Raw genomic sequence first — 23,357 nt, 5'->3', positions numbered from 1 at the left:
ATTAGGTTATATTACATGACAAAGGTAATGAAGTAATCACACCAGTGATGACATTATACAATATGTCATTACATTATGTCAAATAAGACTATGGTTTACCCTTGAACAACACATGTTTAAATTGTAAGTGTCCACTTACACATATATTTTATTCTGCCTCTGCCACCCCTCAGTCAGCAAGACTGCTTCCTCATTTTTCTCCTTCTTCTCAGTCTACTCAACTTGAGGACAACCAGGATGAAAACCTTTACAAAGATCCATTTCCACTTAATGAATAGTAAATATATTTTCTATTCCTTATGATCTTTGCAAGAGCATTTATTTTCTCTAGCTTACTTTGTTATAAGAGCACAGTAATGGCTGCACGTGGTGGCTCACACCTGTAATCCCAGCACTTTGGGAGGCCAAGGCAGGTGGATCACAAGGTCAGGAGGTAGAACAATCCTAGCCAACATGGTGAAGCCCCATCTCTACTAAAAATACAACATTATCCAGGCTTGGTGGCGGGTAGCCTCAGCTACTCAGGAGGCTGAGGCAGGAGAATGGTGTGAACCCCGGAGGCGGAGGTTGCAGTGAGCCGAGATCACACCACTGCACTCCAGCCTGGACAACAGAGCAAGACTCGGTCTCAAAAAAAAAAAAAAAAAAAAAAGAAAGAGCACAGTAAATTAAGTGGAATTATATATAACATACAAAACATGTGTTAACTGTTTATATTAGTGATAAGGCTCCTGGTCAACAATAGGCTATTAGTAATAGCCTATGATGTAATGCAGAAATAGTAAACTATGAAGTATACAATACAAACAATAAATAACTCATAAGTTTCCAGAGAAGGGAGAATCAATTGCTCAGGTGGAAAACAGAAAAATAAATGAGCCCACAATTAATTATTAAATGAGTAAAGAAAGACAAAGTGGGTGCCTTGTCTTTGTCTGCTTGAGATTTAATGTGGAGATAGGCAATATAAAATTAGGCAAAGCTTCTTTGGATAGTTTTGAAGAGATGTTTGCAGTGACCTAGAGGGACTAAATCAACTACCTAATAGGAACAGAGTAGAAATAGCAAGAATCAGAGAAAATATCTCAGACATTTTAAGCTGAAATTCTGAAGCCCTAATGATTTTTGTTTAGCATGAGAAGACAAATATGCAATATGCCTGTGTGCTAATGTAATGGGCACTATAATACACCATTAGAAATTTCTTTCAGCATGGAAGGACTTTTCTCCCAGCTACTAGGAGTGAAATTGGATGTCATGCCTAAAATTTCATCTCACTATTGCCCTTTGCTTTAAAAAAGTAATTTTGCCCAATTTCTCATCCATTTCTGCATCCAGTGATTGGTCACTGTGGATATATAAAAATCTGATCTCTTCTCTCAGTATGACATATCCTTAAAGTGCCTTTCAGTTTTTTTAATTTATTTTATTTATTTATTTTATTATTATTATTATTATTATTATTATACTTTAAGTTTTAGGGTACATGTGCACAATGTGCAGGTTAGTTACATGTGTATACATGTGCCATGCTGGTGTGCTGCACCCATTAACTCGTCATTTAGCATTAGGTATATCTCCTAATGCTATCCCTCCGCCCTCCCCCCTTTCAGTTTTGAATATCCCTGCAAGCTCAGCTGAAACTTTTATTTGTACTACATTGCTGTCCAACTTCTTTCTCTGCCCAATCATGCTTTCATTCCCTCCCCTCAGATGTTGATCACTAGAGCACTCCCCCATAAATACATGGCCTGCTGATTCTTCTGTCAAAGCATATGCTTCCTTGGGAAATATATTCATCAATGTTTCTAGAATTGGTCTGAGAAAGCAGACACCAATATGAAATATTGGTGATGGATTACTAATTGAAAGGTGGTAATGAGGCCTTCATTGCTTGAGGGTCAAGCATAAATAGTGCTTATTTTGGCTAAGAGCTAGCAACATATTTGTTAAAATTCTCACTAGTGGTGAAATGTGATGGTATACCACTGGGAGAAAATGCACTAGCAATTGTTCCATGTTTATCATTTGAAAAATATGGGGGGGGATAGCAGTTATAAGAAAAATGGAAATAGATGGATGTTGGTGAAGAGAAAGACACTACAAGGCCAAGGATGATTAATCATTAATTAAAGGCTTTATGTAATAGTCCATAGACAAAGCTGGCAGCTTATTAAGAGCATCCATCAGCAAAATAGCAAAGTTCAAGACAAGGCCACTGAGTTCCAAAGAAATGTAAGCATTTATGTTATGCTTATGTCCAGACTTTAAGTAGGAAAGAATGGAGACAGAGGCATCTGGGCACTGAACATTCTATATTCTCGAAAACTCAGATTATCTTGAATCCTCTGAATCTGAATAAATGGCTCATTCCTTCTTCGTTGTGTATAGCAGATCTTCCTTACATGAATAAAACACAGAGGCCTCTTCCCTGAAAATCAAAACAGAGTTTCCTCAAAATCTGCCTCCATTAGCCTTCTGACTGTAAGAACCATAATTAGCATTAAGCCAAAATGTGATCTGTCTTGTGAAATGCTGGGTCTATTAATGGTGCAAGAGACCCTTAAAGAAATATGGAAATATAGATACTGGACACGGTGGCTCACGCCTGTAATCCCAGCACTTTGGGAGGCCGAGGCAGGCAGATCACCTGAGGTCAGGAGTTTGAGGCCAGCCTGACCAACATGGAGAAACCCTGTTTGTACTAAAATACAAAATGAACACGATGTGGTGGCGCATGCCTGTAATCCCAGCTACTCAGGAGGCTGAGGCAGAAGAATCACTTGAACCCAGGAGGCGGAGGTTGCAGTGAGCCGAGATGGTGCCATTGTACTCCAGCTTGGGCAGCAAAAGCGAGATTCCATCTCAAAAAATATATATACAGATATAGATATATGCTTCACAGAGTGTATCACCCACCCAAGGACCCTAGAATACAGTGCAAACATGATGATGATAAGTCTTTAAAAACTTAGGGAAATAAATGGCCGATGTTAAGTTGAGTAGAAGTAAAAGATATTTACACGAAGACTGGAAGGATGGATCAAAGTGTTCAAAGAATAAGACTTATCAGATTGATTATACTATGGAAGATTGCACCACTCACCAGTTGACTGTGTTGTCAGGAAGGGTACAGGAGATATTCTAGTGACCAAGGTAATAAAGAATGGTAAGAGGGATCGTAGCATCCTTTAGAAGTCTGGTGATCAGCCTGCAGCTGGGGTCCATGCCTGGATGGTATATTCTGTAAGTTTTATATTTACATATTCTTATACCTATATTTATATATCCTTTAATTAAATTTATGTTCCATTTGTTCTTGATTAGAATTCAGACCTACATTTTTTCTCCTGGATCCCACCAGCACATGTTGGCTAGGTTCTACAACTCTTTAAGGGATAGAAGTAGGAGATGCCATTTTAGAACTTGGTTTATTGAGTAATAAGGATGATACAAAACTGAAATTACAGAAGCCAGGTGGTAGCACTTAACTGACAGATTCAAGTAAAACACAATCATCATGAGTGGCAAGGCTGGAGTCTCATTCATGGGTACATGATCCTCAGAGAGCCAATGCAGGTGCTTAATTAAGAAACAGCATCCCTAGGGAAAACATAAGTGGTCCTCCAAGAAGAAAATTGATCTATCTATACAACCCAAACTGTTGATGATCAAGAAGTTGCATAGATCCATATCAATAAAAGGCATATTTCTTGCCCAGTTTCCATATCTGAGCCAGTTTATAGGCCCATAGTTCTTTGTTCCCTGAAAGGATAGCCCTGCAACTTTATGGTGAGTATAATCATTTCCTCAGTTTTTCCTCAATGAAACCAGTGGCCGTTTGCTTGGGGAAGAATACATTGGGAATGAGAAATACCTCAAACATTGGGAGAATATTACACAGTCAGAATCAATACTAATAGTAGGGAAAAAAGACATTCTCAAGGTTCTCTGTTAGAAAGGGAGACATGTGGTGACTGGTGACTAGTCCTAGCCTAGTTCCACCTCACCTTTGGTTCGCTGGATCCATAGAACTAACTATTGATTTGTTTCTTAGTGTCTGAAGAATATACTTGGTAGATATCCCAATCTGCATATCGATTTCTTGGACTATGGGGTAAGACTTATTATCTACAGTAGAAATGAAAAAGTGGAAGCCTCTAAAATGTCACGCCTTACCTTCTTCCATGGTTGTACATCAAAAACAATGTTTTTCCTCATGAGAATAAATTATAATAGTGCCACCCTAAAATATATAAAAAGGACACAAAGATGATGGCCCTTGATATAGCTTGATTTAATTCATCAGACATGCCTCTCTAGAAGCCAGATAGACCCAAGATAATTGCAGTAGACCTTCACAGATTTAAATAAGTAGTACTCTTCATCGCAATTGCTATGCTACATATGTGGCATCTTTGCTGTAAGATAAAATGCCAACTTGATATACGTACATGATGTGCATTTACCTATTGCATGCAGTCTTCTACATCCCTATAAGAAAAGATTGCTACCGTTTGGATGTGTCCCCCAAAGTTAATGTGTTAGAAAGTTAATCCTCAATGCAACAGTGCTGGGAGGTTGAACTTTTAAGAACTGATTAGATTATGATGACGTGGCCATAATTAGTGGATTAATGCCATTGTCAATGGAGGGGATTAGTTATCATAGTGGATTTCTTACAAAAAGATGAGATTGCCCGTCTCCCAGCTGTCAAGTACTATCTTGTCCTTCTGCCTTCTGCCAAAAATGATTCAGAAAAAAGGCCCTCATCAGATGTCAGCATTTTGAAATGGACTCCCCAGGCCCCAGAACTGTGATAAATAAATTGACATTGTTTATGAATGACCCAATCTGTGGCAATCTCTTATAGTAGCAAAAAATGAACTAATACAAGGATCATAAACAGTTCATTTATGTAGGGTGAAAAACAATGTATACATACAATCTTGCACTAGGCCATGGTAAAAGTCCTACTTTGTCTAAAGATAATTGTTCTTTCTAGCTTCCTACAGCATAGAAAATGATCAACTATATTGACAACATTATGCAAATAAGATGGGATAAGAAAGAAATGGTAAGTTCATAGGAGGCCTTTTAAGAACAAATGTGCTACAAAAACTCTATGAAGTTTCAGGGCTGTCACATTTATAAAATGTGTAGAAATCCAATAGTCTGGAGCATGAAGTTCAATGTAAAAAAAATGAATCAATCATTGTATCTAAACTTCCACCGTTTAAAAGAATCACAATGTCCTGTGAGACACATTGAGTTGTTAAGACAGTATATTCTGCATGGGAATATTGTTTCAACCCATATAAAAATGTAATAAAAGTTGCTAGAGTTGAGTAAGGCTCAGAGTAGGAAAGGGCTAAGACAAGTGTGGGCTGTAGTATAAATGATATTGGAGATACTCCAATATTTTCCAATGGTAAAATATGCTCAATGTGACTTATGCAAAAGGTAGACACCCCAGAGTGCTGAACAAGGCTATGTTAAGTGGCAGAGTATTTATTATATATGTCAAGTGGCATAGTATATGTTATATCTGTTAAGTGGCATATGTTAAGTGGCATATATGTTATACATATGTTATTTATCAGTTATATATAACACAAGCATATATGTTATATATAAGTGGCATATGTTAATTGGCATATTATGTCAAATATGTTAAGTGGCATATTATATGTTATATTATACATGTTAAGTGGCATATTACATATCTTAAGTGGCAGAGCCTTTATTCAAAGTGCTGAACGTGGCTATGTTAAGTGGCAGAGTATTTATTGTTTTTAAAGTTCATTTCTCACTTGGTCCCAGTACACCACACTACTGGGCTTGTCAAAAATGGAACACAAGGCTATGGTTCATCAAGTGACAACATATGGCAAACTGCCCATTCTGAGCTGGGTTGAGTCACCCTGAATAAGTCACAAGGTTGGTGTGCCCAGCAGCAGTCTACTATAACATCAGAAGGGATATATACAGGATTGGGCATGAATAGGGCCTGATGGCACAGCAAGTGGTTTAGTTCCCCATACCATCCTCCATTGATTCACCTGTGGCTCTCCATTAGCTCACACATGTGTTCAGGTCACATGTGTTCACTGAGAGAAGAAAAGTAGCAGTTTAAGCTATGTGAACTATGCTTAATTTATCAGGCCTAGAGACATTTGAGTAGGGGCCTTTAGTCACACTCACACCCCCCATGCCCAGGGGCAACTGTTTAAAGGTACTTTGTTCCTGACTAGCAGTCTCACCCATTATCTTCATGTTCCTGAAATTTGTGATACAAATAACAATGTGTAGCCCACTAATAACTTATGCTGTTTTAAGGTAAATTATTGGTAAACAACTTAGAATTTGCCTCTTCTTTTTTCTTAAAAACCCAGTTATAACTGTTGCCAATTGGATTGTATATTAAGGGCAACTTGAATCTATGTTCCCAAGTAGCCTTCAAATAAACTCTTTACTTAATCATATTTTCTAATCATTGTTATTTTAGGCTGAGTTTGACAGAGGGAATTATTCTTGATCAGTTGATAGAGGAAAAGTGGCTGAGCTTGGTTGACAATAAATTGGCCTAGCACGTGGATAGTAGCCAAAAATGAACTATTGCTGCATAACAGCCCCAGTCGAGTGTCCCTGAAGACCACGAACTCATAGGCTATAACAAATGGTTTGGAAAGTAGGTCAAAGCAAAAGACTGGATAACTGGGTCAAGGAGGTATCGAGAAGAGGCACGCCAATGGTCCAATGAAAGCAGGCACGAAGTGGAAGGAAGTTTTGTAAGGCAGCCTTGTAAATCATGCTGAATGTAGTAGTGGATGTTGTCATGTGATTTTTGGAAACCTACTCTGCACTGCAGCTCCTGAGAGTGCTGCAAGTGACAGCCTTTACTTTTCAGCCCTTTCCTTGGATCACCCATGACCAAAGGACGCCAACTTTTATCTAATAACTGATCAATGGAAAGTGATATAAAGGTAGATCTCAATGCCCATCTTAATCAATTCGGAAGGACCACCTCAGGTCCAGAGTTTACTGAGGACTTTCATAAAGCTTTTTTTGAGAATATATGTGTATTACTCAAGATTCTCTAGAGAAACAGACCAATGGGCTCTAACTTATCTATCTATCTATCTATTATCTATTATCTATCTATCATTTATATATGTACATATATAACTATATCTGTCTATCTATACTGAGAATTATAAGGAATTGGCTTACATGATTGTGATGGCTGAGCAATACCAAGATCTGTAGTTAGCAAGCAGAGACCCATTAACGCCTATGTTTCCAAAGACTGGAAAAGACCTTCACTATTCCTAAAGACAGTCAGGCAGGAGAAGTTCCCTCTTACACAGCCTTTTGTTCGATTCCATGTTCACATGATGGACTAAGGCACACCCACATTAGGGAGGACAAAAGACTTCACTATAATTCAAATATTAGTCTTATCCAGAAACATACTAACAGACACACCCAGAAAAATGTTTGGACAAATGTCCTATTACTCCACGGCCCAGTCAAGTTGACATAAAATATTAACCATTATAATACTACATCCTAACTTTTCTTTATACTTAGTCTGGCTTCTTGTCCTAGGCCTATAGGTGCTGATGCAGAGCACTCCTCAGATGCTCCCTGTGTGCTCATCCTTGTTTCAGAGTCTGCTCTCAGGGAAGCCAATTTGCAACAGCCAACAAAGCCCACTGGGACAAATAATGCAAAATGGAAGAGAATCTATTAGTCTGTCTTATTATCTAAATGTGCATTTATCTTAGAAATATATAACATATACACATGGATATAGTGTATACATAAGTTAGAAATAATATATATACAGTATATGATAGAAGCAGAAAACTGTTAAAATAGTAGAATGTGATTATAACAGGCAAGACTGGGCTCCAGCTGTTTATCTTTGTCTCTGTCTAACTGTCTATTTTTATTTTTTGTCTCCTCTTTTTTAAAAGGGAGGTGGTTTGCACAATGGGAGCCATGCAACCTCTGTGAGAAGAGTTATTTTAACGCTGACCTTGATTAGAATTGCCATTGCATAGGTAGAAACATAAAGAAATAGCATTTTATACTGTTTGTTATCATTGTTGTTTTGTTTTGTTTACTTACTGCAAATAATCATTTTTGTCATCCATGGGCCAATTGTTCTTAAAGTGTGGGTAGCATAAGCATCATGTGGTAAGTTGTTGGAAATGTAAATTCCTGGGTACCACTCTAGGCATACTGAATCAGAAACTCTGAGCATGAGGACAAACAAGCCCTCCTGGTGATTCTGATGAATGCTAAACTTTGAGACCACTGATATAAATAATACACTAATTTCCTCATTATTTATTATTATTATTTTATAACTACACTAACCTGTTTTTCCTTACCAAGATAGAATCACACTAGCACAATGATTAAATTATCATTTTTTACTCATCTATGCAAATTTGCAAGTCTAGGCAGAATACTATTATATATTAATTTATGTTCAACATGAAATTTTATTTTTCTGAACAAAAATAATAGAGATTCTTATATTTTAATGTAATTGGCAACATTAGTTGAGTTTCTTCAAACACATTGCAAATAATTATATAATACCTGTTTTTTCTATTATTTTCCAATTAGTGAATTCTAGCAATAAGGTTTTTTAAAATGGTTCATTATAATACATGTAATTATAGTCGGGTAAAGAAACACTACTTTCACTAGCTATTAATATTACTTTGACTTGCAAAAAAGCAGCAATGCTAATTAAAGGAGAGCAATTTAAATTTTTAGTTTAGTAGTTCAAGTATCTTTGGCAAAAATGGAAACAGGTATAGCTTACAGATAATTTGGGGCCGGAAATAGTAAAAGTATGCTTTAGTTCCACAGTTCTGATCCTGGGTTAATACTGTATAGAACCACTAACAAAAAGGCAGAAAAAAAAATCAACTTTATTATCCGCTGGGAAAAAAATTCATGCTGTGTTACATCATGACAAGCCACTACTACTGCATAGTAATTGGGAGCCAATGGTGGGATCCCACTGTGACTAATCCTTGTTATTTTAGAGGTATTTTTCTGAGCCCCCAAATTAATAAAAATTAAAAAAAAATCTTGACACATCATGTTAAATGGTCTTATTGAATCATTACACTGTTTGGGTTCTACTTATTTTTAAAAATGTCACAGAGTAAATCTTAATTCCTTTGATTTTTCCTTTCACACCATGCACTGATGCTTGTATTTCCTCAGGACTCACTCAGTTACTTTTAATTCTAATCCAACATACATACATTTTCTCAAACTTTAGCAGGAGGGTTATTTTTCCATCCATGTTTTTACCTTTACCAATTATTGCTTCATATGTTAAAATATCTTTTCAGGTTTATTCATCTTTTAACACAATTAAAAGGTGAACTACTTTTAATGTAGAGCCTGTGTGTTTGATTTTATTTTTCATTCCTTGTGTTCTTGGTTATTGCTAAAGATCCTTGTTTACATAAAAAAAATTTGTTAAAAAGTAGGTTTGTCTTCATTCTCTCCAAAAGCATTTAATTATTGCGATACAGACATTCTTATTTGTGGGAAGGTGACAGGATTCAGCATTTCTAAAACTGTAATCCAGAAATCAGTTGATCTAACCAGAGAGAAGCAAGAATAGTGAGAAGAGCCATCATCATCATCACAGGTACAGGGGGGCTCCAGAGAGGCTGTAGTGCAATTAGATAGTGTTTTCTGATGCACAGGAGCAGGAAGGATGTCAAATGCTGTGTTTCACTTCTGGTGAATCTGCATGGAGCCCTAGGATCTCTTTGCCGTGATAAATAAGACTTCCAAGTTTTGCACATAGATTTTTGACAAAGATTGAAAAATCATAAATAGTGCTGACATCATTATACATATAAATATATAATATAATATATATGTAAATATTGGCAAACCCCAAGGAAAATAATACATAATTCATATACCCCTTTTTGGGCCTCAAAAAATATGTTAAAAATTAAAAAAATTTTAGCTGTTCCTTATACTGACTTTCTTTCATAGTAACAACCACCACTCAGGTTAGGCCCACTGAATAAAATTCCATATGTAAAACATTAGGCACATTATAAAGGAAATAAACATCTTGGTAAGAAAACAATATATTGCAAGTTTCAATGACTGGATCAGATCTGTAAAACGGCTTTTACCATAGAAGAAAACGTTTTCAAAAACACAAAATATTCTGGGGGGATTGGGTTTTATCCCAGTTTAAAGCTGAAACCACTTTAAGGCACGTTGTGGCAATACAGTGATGGCAGGGTGGTTCTGGAAACTGTTAAATCTACAGCGTTCAGGTAACAAAAAGAATGTTTTACTTTTTTTTTTTTTTTTTGAGACAGAGTCTCACTCTGTCACCCAGGCTGGAGTGTAGTGGTGCGATCTCAGCTCACTGCAACCTCTGCCTCCTAGGTTCAAGCAATTCTCCTGCCTCAGCCTCCTGAGTAGCTGAGGCAACGGTGCGTGCCGCCACACCCGGCTAATTTTTTGTATTTTTAGAAGAGATGTAGTTTCACTCTGTTAGCCAGGATGGTCTCCATCTCTTGACCTCGTGATCCGCCCGCCTGGGCCTCCCAAAGTGCTGAGATTACAGGTGTGAGCCACTGGCCCGGCCTAATATTTTACTTTTTAAAAACAGGCAAGAAATGGCAAAGATGACTACTTAAATATGGTACTAATGCTGTGCTACTTTCTTGAAGCAGTGCAGGTATTCTTGATGAGTGTAGACAATCTGACTTGGTATATTTTTTGGATCTTATTTATGATTTGGAAGAAAACAAATATTTACCAATAAATTTAGAATCAGAAAGGACTTTGCTGGTTGCCATTTTTAAAGTCAGGCCAGTAGCTGCAGACTGCAAGTATTTTTTCTGGTTTCTTTGCCACATTTTTCTGTCATCTCAGCCTTTGGAAAACTACCATCTGGGTCTTCAAGCTGTGTACTTATCAGTGGTAACCACTGTGGATAGCAGAGGCCTGTGAGGCCTTTTTCTGAGGTTACAGCTTTCTTGATGGGGCTCATTTCTTCTAAACACTTGTTCCCTTCCTGATCTAACATATATTCTGACCATCTAGTGTTGTGATCAACAGGGATTTGAAGGGTTATCTTGTTGTCAAAGATCGTGACTGTATCAGCTGTCTTGAAAGGACCTGGAGTTTACTGTCATCAGTTTCACCAGAATCCACTATTTCCTTGGACGGTTTTTGCATAGACAGTGGATTCCTTGTCCTAGTAATCTTATGCTAATCTCCTACACAATTTAACTTCTATAGCAAATTTATGTGCTTATCATTCTAAATCTGCATCATTTTAAATGAAGTAAGTATAATGATTTTCACAGTCAATAAATCATATATATTCTGTCACTTGGAGTTGCAGTAAGATGGGCTACCTGAAAGTTCCTAAAAGCTTGGAATCCTGAAAAGGCAAAATCTCATTATAATGATTTTAGTCCTGAAAAATTCTGATGTACTTACAAAATGTTTAATCCTGAAAGCAACCTTGATATTCTGTGCAATTCTATATGCTTGCTTTCTGTAGCACAGCAGAAACAATAATGGGCTATTACCTGGAAATTGTTGTGGAGAGGATAAAATACATATATACTGTCAAAGTAAGCATATTGTGGTGTCCAAATTTTTTTTGAAAGTATTTTCTTTTGGTAAACTGGCAATCTTTCTTTTTACGCTGAATTGCTTTTTACTATGCACACACATTTCACCTAACTTTTAAGCAACATTTTATTTTCTAATATATTAGTTATGGAAATGGGATAAGATATTTTGTAATTATACATTATGTTATTATTGTAATACAAAATGGCTTTTTAAATACCAGTAATTCCTGAAGACTGTTTGTATTTTTCTCTTCTTGTAAATATTTTTTCAATATTTAGTAGTAGTATATTCCAGGCACAGGGGCTCAAGCCTATAATCCCAACACTGAGGGAGGCAGAGGCAGGAGGATAGCTTGAGCATAGGGGTTTGAGATCAGCCAGGGCAACACAGTGAGACCCCATTCTCTACAAAATGAAAAAAAAAGTTTGAACCAAATAGTGGTATATGAGGCAAATATATAACATAACTACCTTCATTAGGTAATTGGGAGTTTTGAATGTAAACTTTTTTTTTTTTAGCTTATTTCTATGTTTTCATGTCTGGAAAAGCAAGGCATTTGGAAATTTGTCTTAAGGAAAAAGTAAAGCAATGTATCACTTAATACATTCAATTCAGACGTCAACCAAATTCATAGTTTAAGTTTAACTACCTTGTCTTTAACATTCATACTTCTTCAACAGATAAAGGGCAGAAATTGTGAAAACATGTATTTTTTAAAACTTAATGAGTTTAAAGAATAAAATAAACATATTTTTCACAAAGTGTCTGATGCTATTTGTAGATTAAAGAACCCATAAGATATACTTTATTGTATGGAATGCTAATAAAGTGAAAATATCTTTAGCATGAGGAACATTTGGACTCTGAAGTAGTTTATTTTAAATTCCAGGTCAGTCACCATTGCAACACAAGGACCAACAATGCATTAAAGTTCTTTCCTTCCAGAAAGAATTTTGAATGAAGTGTTGTCCGAACGCTAGTAAACAAGATTGGCTGCAATGTTCTCACCAAGAAAAACAACATTAAAACATGAACCCGTGAAGATACATAAGTGGCGTCCTTTTTTCTATAATAATGTATAGTTTCGTTATACAATGTGCTGTTGAATAAACACCAGGTAAGAGAATAAATATTTAACAATGACTTTGTGTTATTTAATACAGTGAATAACTGTACCCAATGTAATTTGATTTTAAGGCTGTAGCCATTTTAATACAGTATTGGTTTAAATTGAAATCTCAGTTTTAGTAGGCTTATTATTAATTATCAAATCTACCTTGATATGTAGGAACTAAAGCCATTCATTAAAAAAAATTATACATACTTAGAAACTTAAAGGCAAATAATTTTAAACCAAAGTCTGACACTCAAATTATTTATTATAGTTGTATTGGCAATTCCTTGGGTTATTGTATTTTTTTAATACAGTCATACATGATGGAAGCTTTTCTATATCTTATAAAAAACATTGTTGTAGAATTACAGGGGTAAAATTATTGTCTGCATTAAGCCTTTATTATGATGGATGACAATGAAACTGGGTCAAAGGCAAATGAGTTTGCCAAATAACATGCTATTTGTAATCATGTTGAAAGATGGTCCCAGGACTCCTGAATCACAGCGAGTACCATTTGTGCTCACAATTATAAATGCTATTACTTGAAACGTCTGAAGAAGAAGACTAGGAACAGAATAATATAATTCCTGTGTGTGGGCCAATATTTACATTAGCATAATAATGTTGACAGGTTTCTCAGCAATCTCTTAGCTAAGCACAAAACATTTATAACAAAGTGTTGATAGACTCAGAAATGGAAATCCCTTTGGAAAGCTCAGTGAGTGTCAAATTCCAGACAGAGCTAATATATTTCCGTGAGTTCTGAGTCCACTACTTAAACCTCCAATTCTGAAAACACCATATTCATCATTTTTAGAGTTTAACAGTTTCATCACTGTCAAATACGTCATACTAAAAAATGGAAAAACAGAATCTGCAAAACACATAGAATTCATTCAATTCAACAATGAAGCAGCGTTTATTTCAATGCAGCCTGGTGGAGCAAACCTTGCTAAACTTCAAGAAAGAGGTAGGTAAAGCACCTGCCAAATGGCAGTTCTATTACTTAGAAAGTAAAAAATCAAAGGGCATTCTCAGAAATGCAGACCCCCAAGATCTAACCACAGAGATTCGGTTTAGAAGTGGGGATCAGGAAACTGCAGTTTTAATAATACATTTCAGGCAATTCTGATGCAGGTGGGCAGGGGCCACTCCTTGAGGAATGCTTTCTGATCTCAGTCTATTTAAGTCAAAACAATGAGCCCCTAGATGCTACTTATTCCTCCATTTATCAGTTTTCTTTGCGTATTCATACCTATCTTACTCAGGATTTCTGAAAGTGTACATATTTTTAGGATTTCTGAAAGTGTACATATTTTGTAAAGCTGCCTGATAATTGATATGGGCAGTAATTGATAACAGTGTAGGATAGAAAGGAAAATTTTTATCTCACATGGAACATGGCAGAGAGAGGTCTAGAAAGAGAGATAAGGGCAACATAGAGCCTGAACACATAATACAGAGGGAAATAAATTCATAAAGTATTACAGACATTGAGCAAAGGCCTCCTCATATCTACTTTGAAACAGGGAAACCAAAACCAGAGATCCTCTCAACTTATCTATTGCAATGGATCTAACAGATTGTGTTAGGAAAAGTAAGTTAGAAGGAGAAGGGAAAGAGATCATAAATTTGTTTTCTACCTCCTCTATTTGATCTAACCTAAATATATGTACACATTTTCATTAGTTTAAAAACCAGTGATGGAAAATATATAATATATATAATAAATAGGCTCCATATACCTAGGTCTAAGAATGTTTTAAACCTCCATATGTTATGTGTAGTTCATTGCTTTTCTAATAATCAGTAATACTCAATTTCAAGTGAGTTAAAATGCCTTAATATTATATATCACTTTTAACTCACAAAGTCTTTTAATATGTGTGTATAGCACAGTGATAAACACACACACAATATATATAACATATATATATTTCAAGTCATGCTTTAAGGTGTTTCTAATTAAGCTAACAAACTATTGGAAAAGACTGTTAAACAATAACAATGTAATGAAATAAACAAGATTTATATTTAAAATATTTAATAACCAGTGGTTATTGGCCAATCAGAATAAATGACATCAACACTTCAAATTCAAATATTAACTAGATGCATATTACTTCACAGTTGTAAAGAATTTTTTTTAAATAAGAGAAAACAATTGTGTGATTTGGAAAAGAAATTAAGAAGATTGTAAGAAAAAAAAGGACAGTATCAAATTGGAACAATGGCAAAATAATATGAACAAAATCATAAAATCATTAAAGGGCAATGTATGTTTCAGAAACACATTTTGTGTGGATTTCTGTCATATTGTGTGTGAGTGGCTACAAATGGCCATAAGATCATACTCAGTTTTTATTGGATGCTCATATTAGCCTCAGGAATAGAGAGGGCAAATCCTGTGTGAGGAAGAATGTTTATGGCTCATGTTTTGTATATCCGTGGAAGCAAACTAAAAGAAAACATAAATAAAATGAATGATGAGAGTTACACTTCCTGCTTCTTCACACCCCATCATTGACCTCCCTAGAAGAGAAAGGATAACTGACTTGATGTGGAAGACTAATTGGGAGAAAGACTCTTTCTCTCTGCAGGTACTTTTCAGTTTCTCTCTTTCATTCCTGCCAACCTCCTGGCAGGGCATGCTCTACTGTTTTTCCAGGACATAAACTTATTCAATCAGGCTTTGTCCAAGGAAGACTTGCAGGTAACAATTTAGTTGACTTTAAATAATGAGAAATTGCTTGCATATCCAATTGGAGGAGTTTCTAAAGTTATTTTAACCAATTAGCATTGTCATTATTATAAGTTACATTTTAATAAACATTTATCTCCTCTCATATTCTTTATTGAATCAGAACTAGAGAAGAATGAAGTAATGTTACATATTGATCCCTGAAAACTGCAACAAAAATGAAGGAATAAACTACCCAAGGGCATACATCCTGTAATCCATAAGGACCGAACTTGAGCCCAAGTCTCCTGCTTTTGCTTGGTAGGCAAAGAGATGAAAGGTTTGTGAAGCAATAAATCCATATAAATTACTCACCAAAGATGACTTTATATCCTGCAAAGCCTTCATTCAGGGAAAAAAATAAATCAGATGTACAAGTATCATCCCAAATAAAAAACGTAGTTTTAATATATGCTCAAAGTCAGAAGTAATATCGGCCTCTCATATATAGTATTTTGATTTAATTAACAAATGTAATTACAAATAGCCACAACAAGGTCTTTAGTAGTTAAGACCTCAAAACTTTAGAAACTATTTAAAGACAATTAGATTTTAGGGACTAATACTAATACATTTCACAGAATATTCCTAAGGGAACATGAAAACTTCTGCTTCTAGCCTTTTTTACGTGATTTCACTGTAACTGTCAGTGTTTGTGACCAAAATTAAATTTGTGATCAAAATATATGTATATACACATGAATACACACACACACTTACGTGTATATATGCATATATACACACGCATATACAAATGCATATGTATCTGTTTACTATTGATAAAAGAAAAACTTCAGCTGAACTAAATTTAAAGTTTAATTGAGCAATGAATGATTCGCGAATTGGGCAGCCTTCCAAGCCCACGTAGGCTCAGAGACTCCAGCGCAGCCATGTGGTGGAAGAAGATTTATGGACAGAAAATGGAAGTGAGGTACGGAAACAGCTGGATGGGTTACAGCTCGGTGTTTTCCTTGTTTGAACATGGCTCGAACAGTTGGCTATATGTGCTTGGCCAAAACTCTGTGACTGGCACAAGTGTAGGCTATGGTATGTTTACACCTCCACTTGTTACAGTTCACGATGTACAGAAAAGCCTTTAGGCCAAGCTCAAAATATGTAAGGAGGCAGCTTTAGGTTAAACTTGATTTAACGCTATATTTTAAATGAAGAATATTAACGCAATGAATACAGTGAATAACACTAAAATATATTATAGCTCATTACTTTATAACTTAAATTGTTATAAAAGTAAGTCATGGTTATTTGAAAACATGTGAAAAACACAATTAAAAGAAAAAAATGCATCTGTAGTCCTCACTCCTTTGAGGTCCCACAACACTAGTATCATTTGTTTATATTGCCGTCTAGCAATTTGTATATAAAATCTGGATAATATTATACTACTCATATTCTAGTATTCAGAAAGACAAAATATATTTATGTTCTATATCTAGTTTTGGTGTAACATTCTACAGTTAATATTTTTACATGTTGTTAAATATTACTCAAAATATTTAAAGACTATATTCTATTCTATTCTATATTAGATTGAATAATAGCTCCCCCAAAATATTTTTCCTTTGAGCGTGAACTTCTTTGAATAAAGAGTCTTTGCAGATGTAATTCAATTAAGTATTTCAAGATGAGATCATCATGGATTAGCCATGGATTAATCCACAATGATATGTGTCCTATAGGAAAGAAAAGAAGACAAAACAATACCCAAAGGCAGGGTTCTTGTGAGGACAGGCTGAGATTGGAGTGACACATCTACTAGTCAAGGAACATCATGGATTGCAGCTTCTAACCAGAAGTGCAGAGAGAGACATAGAATAGGTCCTCCCTCAGAGCCTCTGGAAGAAACTAACACTGCCAATGCCTTGATTTTGGAATTCTGGCCCTCAGAAATGTATAGAATGAAAATCTGTGATCCAAGCTATCTGGTTTTTGGTAATGTATTACAACAACACTAAAAAACCAACACTATTATCTCCTCTTATATGTAAGGATGATGTTCCAAGACTCCCAGTGGATGCTTGAAACCTAAAATGATACTGAGCCCTATACAGTAATGCTCTGTTAGCAACTGACTGCATATACAATGGTGTTTCCATAAGATTATAATGGTGCTGCCCTATACAGGTGTATTTTTTTAAATATTTTATACCATATTTTTACTGTACCTTTTATATGTGTAGATATGTTTATGTACATAAATATCATCATGTTACAATTGCCTACAGCATTTAGTACAGTAACGTGCTGTAAAAGTGTGTAGCCTAGGAGCAATAGGCTGTACCATGTAACAGAGGTTGTAGCAGGCTATATCCTCTAGGTTTAAGTTCAGTCTATGATGTTCACACGATGACAAAGATCACCTAACAACACATTTCTCTGAAGGTATCTCCATCTTTAAATGATGAATGACTATGTATGCTATACACAAATTTCTTTTTGCTTCTTCACAGTTTTATGGATAGAAGATTTGTTCATACCATAGATGTTAGCACTGTCGGCATATGATTTTTTTCATAATTAGGTAAAATCTAAATTTTTAACTTAGATGAAGCACTTTATAGCTTTTGTTGGACATATTTGAATTACCAACATCACTACTCTTGTGCTCTGAGATCATTATTAAGTAATATGAGTTACTTTAGTACCAGCATTTGGACACCATGGCAGTCAGTCTGATCACCAAGAAGACTACTAAGTGACTAACGAGCTGGTTACATATACAGTTTGGATACACTGTGTAAAGAGATGACTCATGTCCAGGGCAAGACAAAGTGGAATGGTACAACATTTCATCAGGCTACTTGGAATGGCATGCAATTTAATACTTATTAATTTTTAAATTCTGGAAAGTTTCATTTAATATTTTTAGACTGTAGTTAACCCTTGTTTGCAAACCTGCAAGTGAGTAAAGACCGCTATACACATCCTATAGCTATACCAATATTTATTGTATCTCATCACATTTTTAAGGTGCTATTTATTATCCCTATGCAAAAATCTTTATAAGCATTTTCGATTAAGCCTATATTTGAATTATCTAAACACTGAATTTTAATACATTTAAACAATAACAGAGATTTCCAAATTTCTCCCGGCTGGGCATGGTGGCTCACGCCTGTAATCCCAGCACTTTGAGAGGCCGAGGTGGGCGGATCATGAGGTCAGGAGTTCTAGACCAACTTGACTAACATGGTGAAACCCTATCTCTACCAAAAATACAAAAATTTGCCTGGCATGTTGGCGTATGCCTGTAATCCAAGCTACTCAGAAGGCTGATGCGGGAGAATCGTTTGAACCCGGGAGGCAGTGGAGGGGGAGGTTTCAGTGAGCCGAGATCACACCACTGCACTCCAGCCTGGGTGACAGAGCAAGACTCGTCTCAACAACAACAAAAACAAACCTGATATTCCCACTAGTAGTTAATTGTGAAAGAACTTTGAAAAGGAGCAACATTATATTGTATATTTACAATCTGTACAAAATATAGTATGAACAATACTTTTAGTTTGTATAGACTGTAAATATGAAAGGGGTGCTTTTGGAAACAAAAAGAAGTGTTTTATAATTTAATATTCATACTTCTGTTATGATCCTGATGTTGTTTGTTGTTTCAGTTCCTAAAGCTTAGAATGTCAACTGAGAATCAGTGAAAGCTTACCCCTCAGTAGGTATTATTCCTACTAATATTTTCCTTCATTAGGGTAGATAATCAGAAATTGACTGCAAAAATATATCTATCTTAGATTAATCTCATACGTATGTAGAGATAATGAAATTTAAATGTGTTTTTCATAACCTATGGGATTTATGGGATTTCAGTAGGAAAAAAATTATATAGCTAGACACAACACAATTATATTTTCATCAAACCTATTTGACTACTTTGCAATAATTATCAAAAATTTTTTTAAATTCAAATATTTAGTTCAAATATTAATTGGTAAGAGTAAAAAGACAATTTATGAAAAGTTATTTCTAAATAAATATTATCTGTATTTAATTCTTTCATATTAGTTTTTAAAGGTAAAACAAAATAACGAGTCTAGGCAGCTAAAAGATAAAATTTGTTAATTTTATCAACTAAGAATGATAAATATGGTTGGGTTTACCCAATAGGAAATAGGGTATAAGTGTTTTATTTTTTGACTTTTTAATTCATTTTAATAACACCTAATGAGTTTATATAAAACATCCAGTTTCCAAATTCTTTTAAGACTATAACGTGTATCTGAGAATTTGCTTCTTAAGGGCAAACTGGCCATTAAAGACAATTGGTAGGGTTGCAACTTCATAAGAGATTGGAATGTTGTCTAAAGCAACAGAATGCAATGCAATAACAATCTCAGAATCTTCCTTTTTCTACCACTTTTGTGAAGAAACATGAGGAAAATATATTATACTCGATTACAAAATTAGGTCACTTGAGGTGGGCTATTATTTATGAAGCCCACATCACCGTTTTCTCAATGTTTTAAGCTGTGTCAAAAATAAGGTCAAGTTCAGTAAGCTTACTTTTATGTAAAAGATTAAAAAAAGATTGCTAGTATATTAATAGTTTCTGATACTTTTGTTTTTGTTTTTGTTTTGAGATAGAGTCTCGCTCTGTTGCCCACGCTGGAGTGCAGTGGTGAGAACTTGGTTCACTGCAAGCTCCACCTCCTGAGTTCAAGTGATTCTCTGGCCTCAGCCTCCCGAGTAGCTGGGACCACAGGCGCATGCCACAATGCCTGGTTAATTTATATATTTTTAGTAGAGATAGGGTTTTGCCATGTTGGCCAAGCTGGTCTCTAACTCCTGACCTCAGGTGATCCACCTGCCTCACCCTCCCAAAATGCTGGGATTAAAGGCATGAGCCACTGTGCCCAGCCAATTTGTGGTACTTTCTAAGAAATTTGATCTCAATTGAAATGGTTTTTTTTAAATAAAATAATAGAAAGGAGTCACTAAAAAGGAAAGTGGCATACAAGTTTAGACATTAGTATCAAAACAGCAGGATGTGTAATTTCAGGTATCTTTATGGAATGTGTTGTTTAAATTTACATTTGTTACAATAGTACAATGGGTATTAGTATTAGGCAGGGCATTTTTTAGAAAAAGATTATATTGTTTATTTGATAAATATTATACAGATTTATCACTTCTGTAGTTCAATAGTTTAAAAAAGTTTATATTTAGCTAATATGTAACTCATAGTTATCTTTTTAATAATACCTTAAATGGTCTAGTTAAAAAATCGATTAGTATGGAGTGTGAATTACCTGGTCACACAAAACAGAAAATAGATGAAGGTATTTCTGTTAATCAAATAAATAATAAACTTATAAACATGTTATATTTAAGACAAAGTTTAATTTGTAGCAGGCAACGTACATATACAATTACTAATTGCCTGCAATTATTGTGTTCTTTCTATGTGTCAGGCACTGTTCAAAGCACTGTTCCTGTGTTATATTATTTAATTCTTGTTCAAGCCCCATCAAGTTTTATTACTCTCATTTTACAAATGAAGAACCTGATGCAATGGGAGGTTTATTCATTTGCTCCAGGAAATAGAGCTGGAAAAATTTAAAGCTAAGATTTGAACCCAAGGACTATGACTAAAGAGCTTACATCTTTATTACTACACTATACTTGTTCATACTTCTAGAGAGAATTACTCAGTTAAGCGGATATTTATAAAGTATTATAAGTTAACGTGAGTATGTAGTCAGGGTAAGTAATCAGACAGTTTCTGAGGAAGGATAGAATGTACACCTACTTTTAGTAAGTTTATTCATTTACATTAAGTGATAACATGTATTTATTTAAAATTATGTATACTCATATATATACTTACACACAATCATATATATATATATATATATATATATATATATATATATATATATATACACACACACACACACTGTTTTTCTTTCTACTGTAAAATATTAGGTCTTAATAGACCACTCATACATTCAAGGACATCTAGAAAATCTGCACAAAAAATATAAAATATCTCATTAAACTCATCAAAGAACTTCTAACGTTGAAAGCTTCAAGGAGTAAGATTTGCAAAAGAAGAAAAATGCAGGTAAATTCAATTTCTGGTTTTTTTTTTTTTTTTTTTTTTTTTTTTTTTTTTTGAGACAGAGTCTCGCTCTGTCGCCCAGGCTGGAGTGCAGTGGTGTGATCTCGGCTCACTGCAAGCTCTGCCTCCCAGGTTCACGCCATTCTCCTGCTTCAGCCTCCTGAGTAGCTGGGACTACAGGCTCCCGCCACCACACCCGGCTAATTTTTTGTATTTTTGGTAGAGACGGGGTTTCACTGTGTTAGCCAGGATGGTCTTGATTTCCTGACCTCGTGATCTGCCCGCTTCAGCCTCCCAAAGTGCTGGGATAACAGGTGTGAGCCATCGCGCCCGGCCGGTAAATTCAATTTCTAATTTTACCATTCTAAGAAGTTCACAGGATGAGTGGATGAGAAGTGAAACGGAGTTTCAGGAGCACATAGGTCAAGGAAACAAAAACTTGAAGTTTATAATTCACCAAGAAAAATGTGCAATTTGAAGATATACAAACTAGTCAAATTAGAAATAAACAAACTCACATAAAGAATAAAACCCAGATCCAAATTACATCAGTTGTTGATGCGATATACTTGGTCTGCTTTTAGCCTGAGTTTCCGGTTTTTGTCCTGAAGTTCCCGGCAGAATCAAGGACAAACACAAAACTTCAGTGGGGGGAATACATCATCACCAGGGGCTCAATACTGCTTTATCTTTTTTTTTTTTCAAACACAATCCCACAATTTGATGAAAAATCAATAGAATCTCATCATTCACGTTGCTCCCATTTTCTCAAATGCTAGACATGTTCCATGGATCAGTGCATTTCCATCTGTTCTAAATCACAGCCTAATTTCCTGTGTGCGAGTCTTAACATGTGAGTGTTTTAGTATTGTAATGCTATATTTGTCACCTCACTGACTGTCAGCAACATGGTCCTTGTTGCCATGTGGCTGGCAAGATATTCAATTTCAAATTTCCATCATGACATTTTGTTTTTTAGGATCCTTTTCTGCACCAATAGCCATAATTCAGATTTTTCCCAGAAGCAGACACTTTGACAAAAAGATTGAAGTAGTTTACTGCAAAGATGTTTCTAGGAGTCTCTAACAGTTGAATGGGAAGTAAGATATGTAAGGGAAAGAGGGAAAGATACGTACAAGCAACACTATGGAGAAAGTTACAACTGGAGCTTAACTCCGCTGGGGAAACCTAAGAGATGGTGTGCAACTTGCTCCGCAGAGTTATTCCTCCCAAGAAGCAAGAAAGATGGGATATTTGTGCAGAAACCACCATTGCATGTGGGCCACTCTCAGAAGACTGTTAATTCCTGCATCTCTGGCCTGACTTACATGAGGACTGAAAGGGTTCCAGGCCAGTGAACGTCCTCGAGCAAGGTGGAAGTAACTGAAAGATGGGCTAGTATGCATTTAAGTATCAATGCAAGGGGGATATGGGTAGAACACTGATAGACTCTGTACCACAGTCCCAAGTAGATTTAGCCAGCTACACAGTCAGTCATCTTTTTCTTTCTCTCTTTTGGGATTCTTTGGGAATACCGCAACCTTAGTTTTCTTCCATGAGCCATTTTGCTAACTGATAGTATTTACTGCAAATGATTGTTCCACATAGAAATTGTATCAATGGGCAAGATGTCTAAGATTTTTGGATCCTGTCATAAAGATTAGTGATAAGGCCAAAAGGCATTTATAGTTTTTTTTTTTTTTTTTATGAATTAGAATAAGAATTAGTCTTCATTTTCAATCCTGCAT

Source organism: Pan paniscus, chromosome 4 (assembly GCF_029289425.2).
Source record: "Pan paniscus chromosome 4, NHGRI_mPanPan1-v2.0_pri, whole genome shotgun sequence".
Taxonomy (NCBI): Eukaryota; Metazoa; Chordata; class Mammalia; order Primates; family Hominidae; genus Pan; species Pan paniscus.
This window is presented reverse-complemented; position numbering follows the sequence as displayed.